This window comes from Ochlerotatus camptorhynchus, unplaced genomic scaffold (genome assembly GCF_037179485.1).
Source record: "Ochlerotatus camptorhynchus isolate MF236.1 unplaced genomic scaffold, CSIRO-AGI_Acam_v1.1 ptg000079l, whole genome shotgun sequence".
NCBI lineage: Eukaryota > Metazoa > Arthropoda > Insecta > Diptera > Culicidae > Ochlerotatus > Ochlerotatus camptorhynchus.
In genome coordinates this window covers 1,544,934-1,550,770 of record NW_027040569.1, presented here as the reverse complement: position 1 = coordinate 1,550,770, position 5,837 = coordinate 1,544,934, and the positions used below count along the sequence as shown (strand labels likewise).

At 35.0% G+C, this 5,837-nt stretch overlaps 1 long non-coding RNA gene across 1 annotated transcript; it reads right to left on the bottom strand.

The window, feature by feature from the left end:
• Positions 1-4,328: 4,328 nt before the first annotated feature.
• On the bottom strand, positions 4,329-5,248 carry LOC135697897 (uncharacterized). The gene is made up of 3 exons (XR_010517451.1): positions 5,104-5,248; positions 4,891-5,047; positions 4,329-4,823 (listed from the first exon to the last, which is right to left on the bottom strand). It is a non-coding gene; the product is annotated as an uncharacterized LOC135697897 (long non-coding RNA).
• Positions 5,249-5,837: the final 589 nt, after the last annotated feature.

Genomic DNA, 5,837 nt, shown 5'->3' with positions numbered 1-5,837 from the left:
TAATACATTATTACACAAAATTAATCCAAAATACACAAGTGAATCGCCTTTCGGATTTACCAGCTTTCAAGTGGTCAACGTCAGTTTGATTTTGTATCGACATTGGTTTAAATCAATACAATCATAAGCAAACATTTAGCAGATTTTCCTAACAGGGCCGGTATTAAAAGTTAATACGAGTTGGAGTTTGCCGCCATTAATGTAGAATTGGGATCTTCTCTCGCTTCTGCTCATACGAAGTTTGAGATCATGGTTACCAATTTGGAATCTGTAAGCTAGCTTTGAAGAAAATACATTTGTTCCAAAAGCCTGACGGTATCTTTATTTCCAGTTTATGGAAAAATATTCATGGAAACATTTTTTACAATGCGATAAAATTTAATTATTGCGTTTGAAAAAGAACATTATTTATGTTCAAATTTTAAGGAGGAGGGAGGGGGGTCTGGAAACTGTGACGATCCATACAAAATTTTCTGGCTTGACAACTTCCCACTTCCGTGTGAAATTTTTAATGGATCTTACCGAGGGGAAGTCAGCTTTCCTTAGAGTACCTCTTGTATTCAGATTTCTCATAGTTATTCTGGATTAATCTGGTTTGCTGCGAGAACACAAATAACTGAGCATATTGTTTTGGATCCTGACCCTGCAGTTGACAGTCCATCGACGAAAAGAAAGCACTATGAAAACAAAAGTCTAACTACACAAAGAAAACGATCCTATTTCTAGTCTCGGTTCTAAAAGTTTATTATTTTCTCTTGTAAATAACAAAAACAAGATGCAACATAATTCTTAGTTTGAGTGGTGGTAGTAAGAAGATATTTCTAATTAATAATAATAAATTGAAAAGTTAGCAAACGTCTTATAGAATGCTCTACAACCTAGTCTACAACATTAACTGAAGGGTGATTTTTCACAGCGATGAATGTGCTTATATGTATATTAAAAAATATCAAACGTCGCTTCGACGAAACTCTCAGTACTCCCACGTAAACTAACACCACTTCTCTGATGGTGGTGTTGGTTTGCGTGGAAGGAAGTGGTGAGCGTTTCACCGAATTTTTGTTTGAGTTTTAGTTTAAAAAAGCGGTTTCGTCGTTTTGATGGAAAAGCATTCTTTGTATTCTAATCAATTTGAAATTGCTTTCAGTGTAGAACTGGTTTGACTTTTAAATTTTAAATTGTTTCCAGTGTAAAACTGGTTTGACAGCTGCTGTTCCTGCTGCGCTAGCGGGTATTTTTGTATTTGCATCAGTTATTTTTTTACAAAATGGGACGAAAAATTTGCGCCATTCCCCGCTGTTATAATTCCGCAGCTCAGAATGATAGTTCTTTTTATTCTGTCGCAAAACGGTAAGTAATCCGGTAATCCGTTTGCGCAGGCAACATATTCATATTGCTTAACTGTTTTCTAGCAACATTGAAAATCTTGAAAAATGGCTGAAAATTATTAGCAGAGCAGAAATCAGCGAGTTGAATTTGTTTGTCTGCTCGGATCATTTCGCCGACGTTGATTTTGTCAATGCATCGATGAAATCACATGGGTAAGTGAAAATAATATAAAGTGAAAATACCACGGATTAATCAAAAGAAATTGCACGCACTATCGGAAACAACTTGATATGCCATAGAAATTGCTGACGTTTATCGTACACACACTAGGTAGCGTATACGTATACGAGAAATGTTTTCATCGGGAAAAAATCTTTCAGAGCTAAAAATTTTCCCGATGAAAACAAATTACTAACACAATCATACTTTAGCAATCTCTATGTTGATTTATTAGTGATGACAGGTGGAATCTGGTATAATTTATTTTATTCAAGATAAATACAGATCGTTTCGTTTATTCCGATCAAAGTGAAATCAATGTATGCTGTGCAGTGTGTGTGTTGAACACGCAGTTGTTAAACAATAAACATTAAAAGTTTATCTCATCCTCAACTTTATAAGGCGGCGTCCATTTATAACATAACGCTAAAAATAAAAATATTCTACCTCCTCCTCCTAGAAAATTAACATCGCTCATAAGCTTCTTCAGTGGTCTTATTGCACCTAACCCGCATAAACGCAAACCATACCTTGACCTTACCGAAAATGGTTACAAATTGTTTATAATCCCTGCTAAACTTTAACTGAAATGGTTATGGAACTTTACATGAACGTTTGTGTGATAAAGTTTTAATCTTATGTATTATGGTTTTTTGGAAGTGAACCTTACAAATAATGGGTTGTTAAGAACCATTACCATTCAAAATTCTTGTTTTCTCCATACATTTTCTGAAAGAATACTATATTAGAACCTTTTTACTTATGGTTTGAGAATTTTAATGGTAATGGTTATGGTAGTCAGTAAGGTCCATGGATGGTTTTGTATTGTCGGTCAACTTTACGTGGAATATATCGCGAATTGGTAATCATTAATTTACAGGCAAGGTGTAATAATTCAATAATGGTGACAATGATTCAATAATTCAACAATATATATATATACATATATCAATTTTATCACCTCCCTTCCCTCGGTCTATGATTTAGTGAGCTACTTGGACGAATGCAGTATCTTTGTATAAAACATTTCAATACGATCGATATTCTTCACAATTTTTTTTATATCGTTGCAAAAACATTCACTGTTGTGATTGTTATTATATGTGGTAGATATGTAATACGTTACATCTTTTAGAGCCTCCCTTAGATGTATTCATACTATTTCTGCTACATAGTTTGATAAAGGAGCTTATGGAGAATAGCAACCTCGATAGCAACCGCATCAAGTAATATGTTTGCCACTGAATTATTAACGAAAGACGAAGTCGATGAAGAGAATAAATCAAAATCACTTGCACCCCGTTGCCTCTAATCCCCTCATTTGAGAGCAAGCGTAAACTTCTAGTTGGGGCATAATAGCCAAAGAAGAAAAAGAAGAAGATTACATTTTTTTCTTTAAACCATTTGGCACAAATAGCATGAAGCATGTTTGCAAAACTGTGGTTACTCAATTAGAATATCGAATGAATCCTGAAATTAATAGATAAATGCAGACAGGAGCTCTTGAAATGTTAATCTAGATATGGCCAGCATATGCATAAATACAAAAACTTGTTTGTACAAATTTTTGTGAGCTTTAAAACAACAGTTCGTATTAAGCAGGATGAACTGTTACGCTAACGGTCATTTCAAAACGTAGTCAGAAATTATACCGTTTTATGTCAGATTAAGCTGGCATAAACGAACACGCTAAATATAAAATGATTGAAGGAAGAAAAAATCGATGTTGATTTTTCAATCGTCAGAGTAAACACTTTCTGAATTAGCGTTTGTATGAAGTTGCTATTCCTTTCTTTGGTATAATCATATTTACCTACTGTTGGGTACAACTAACTTACTTTTGGTTAAAAAGCTAGTGGAAAATTCCATACGAACTGCACACAAGTAAATCAAAATTACTTTGACCCGCTTTACCTACTTTTGGGTTCCTGCACTATAGTGCCGAGATGAGTGAAAAGAACTTAATTTTGGGTACTTTTTTCTAACCGTGTAGAGTGCGCCACGCGAGTTCGAGAAGAAACGGCAACCAAACCGTTTGTTTACATCAGAATAAGTATTTTCCCCTTTCCCCAACGCAAATAACAGCATTTTTCATTCAAAATCTTGCCAATTTCCATCGGTAATTGTCTTATTGTACGATTTTCCACAAATCTGAAATGATTTGCACCTTAACTATTCACACACAAGAAATCCGGAAGATCATACACACAAAGAAAAATCGTTGATAAAATTAAAAAAAACATTGTTATAATTAAAACACAGACAAACAGACATAACACATTGAATATTTCTCACTGTAAAACATCGTCGCTAAAACATTACCGCCATCTGTTGAGTACACTGTGGTGGGCACTACACTGAACAGATGGCGGTAGTGTGTAAACGTCAAACGCAAGGGAATTGACTATGCGCGCCACAGGTGGCGGTACTACCAACTACGATACTTTTAAATTGTCCGTTAAATGCTTGTTCGATGAACAACTTGCGAGTGTTATGTCTGTTTGTCTGTGATTAAAAGTTTGCATTGGTTCTTTTTGGTAGAAAGCAGTTAGCTTTCAAAACGAAAGTCAATCAACTGTCAATTCAAAAATGTTTCGGCCATTCATTTTAAAAGTTTAAACTTTCAAAACGAATTGTATTACTGTCAAATGAAAAGCCAGACAGTTTTGAAAGAAAAATATATATTTTTCTAATTCAAATCAAAATCAATCGTAAAATTAAATATTTTCAGTTAAAAAACCATTATTTTCAATTTATTCACGTCGCTTTACATTTTATATTCTAATATGTGTTTTTATTTGGTTAATACATAGATCCAGACATATTTTTATCACTTGACAGCAATAACAATAACAATAAATCATTATGACTACCCGATTTTCAAAAACGTAGTGGCGGTAGGTGGCTTCCTTCCGGACATCAGTCACTGATTTGGCAAATCGGGAACTATTTTATTTGATGCGCTATTTGTTGTTGAAAAACTGTGGCAAATATGTGATTACTGCGGAATTCCTATCACCGAGTTGAAGACTCGGTTGAACAACACATGCTGATGTCGTTGCTGCACTACGTTGATCACGTACATGATAAATCCTCCATCACACACAAGGGGAACAAAACAGGCATCTGTGGTGGAAACATTCGAATCGGCGGAACACCCGTAAATCGAAAATATTCAGCCGATGATGCCGTATCGGTCATGGGTTGATTTTCCATATTGGGAGATCGAACCAGAGCGTTAGACTGGGTCATTTGTAAGAATGAGTTCCGTTCCACTGAAAATTACAAACAAGTTTGAACAACTCTTGAAGTAATGTCCTGGATAATGTAATGCATAATTACCTGGATACTAGATGAATTCAATCCGTTGAGTCAAGTTTGTCCAAATCTGGTGCTCTGAACTATGATGAAGTCCAACATTGGCCCTGCGAAACATCTTCAAGAATGTCGGAAGCTGAAAGCGATAATCTGCATCCCGGTTAGCTTTCCGGTTCCAGTTCTGCAAAATTAAAATTAATGAAAATTATATATGCGATCATTCCCAAAAATTCTCACCTTAATTATTTTCTGCCTGGTAAATCCGGTGGAAGCTGGGGTGGAAGCAAAGTGAGTGAAGTGTAAACTCCATTTCCATTCAATTGGAAGCTGCTTCGCCTTGTTTTGTGTCGCTCGTCATATTTAGCGCCAAACCGAAGTCCAGTGCTGCCAAAAACATCGCAATGAAGAGGTATTTTTGACAGTTCAACAACTTTTATTTCAAAAAATCACTTTTAAAATTACGAGTCGAAAAGTAAAAGAAACACTTTTAAACCAAAAAAATAACTTTCGTTTTGAATATTTTCAATGTTAAAACTACACAATTTGGAAAACTTTTAATTTAAAATTACATTATTTTTATAGCAACAATATTTGTTCTTTGTGTGTAACCACTAAGGCACTTTTCTAACTATCCATTTTTCTCAACAAAAATATTCCTGAACACCAGCAGGATCTTTTCAAAAAATTTTCTACTGTAGATTAAGTTTTGCAGCATCTCAGATGAATCAATTGATCAGGAAAAGTAAAAAAGTGTTCCGCTTCCTATGTCTCAAGGCAAAAATTTATGCTCACAACCAGAGGTGGCAACAGTACATTTTTTGAAAAACCATCGTCCAGAGCGAAGCAAAACAGCCAGCACACGGGCGGCCGTTTATAACTACATTCCAAGCGAACAGCGAAGAAAGAGAATAAATAAAATCTCGCAGCCTGATTTTTCCAAACAGTTTATTGTAATGAAATTTTAGCTGCAG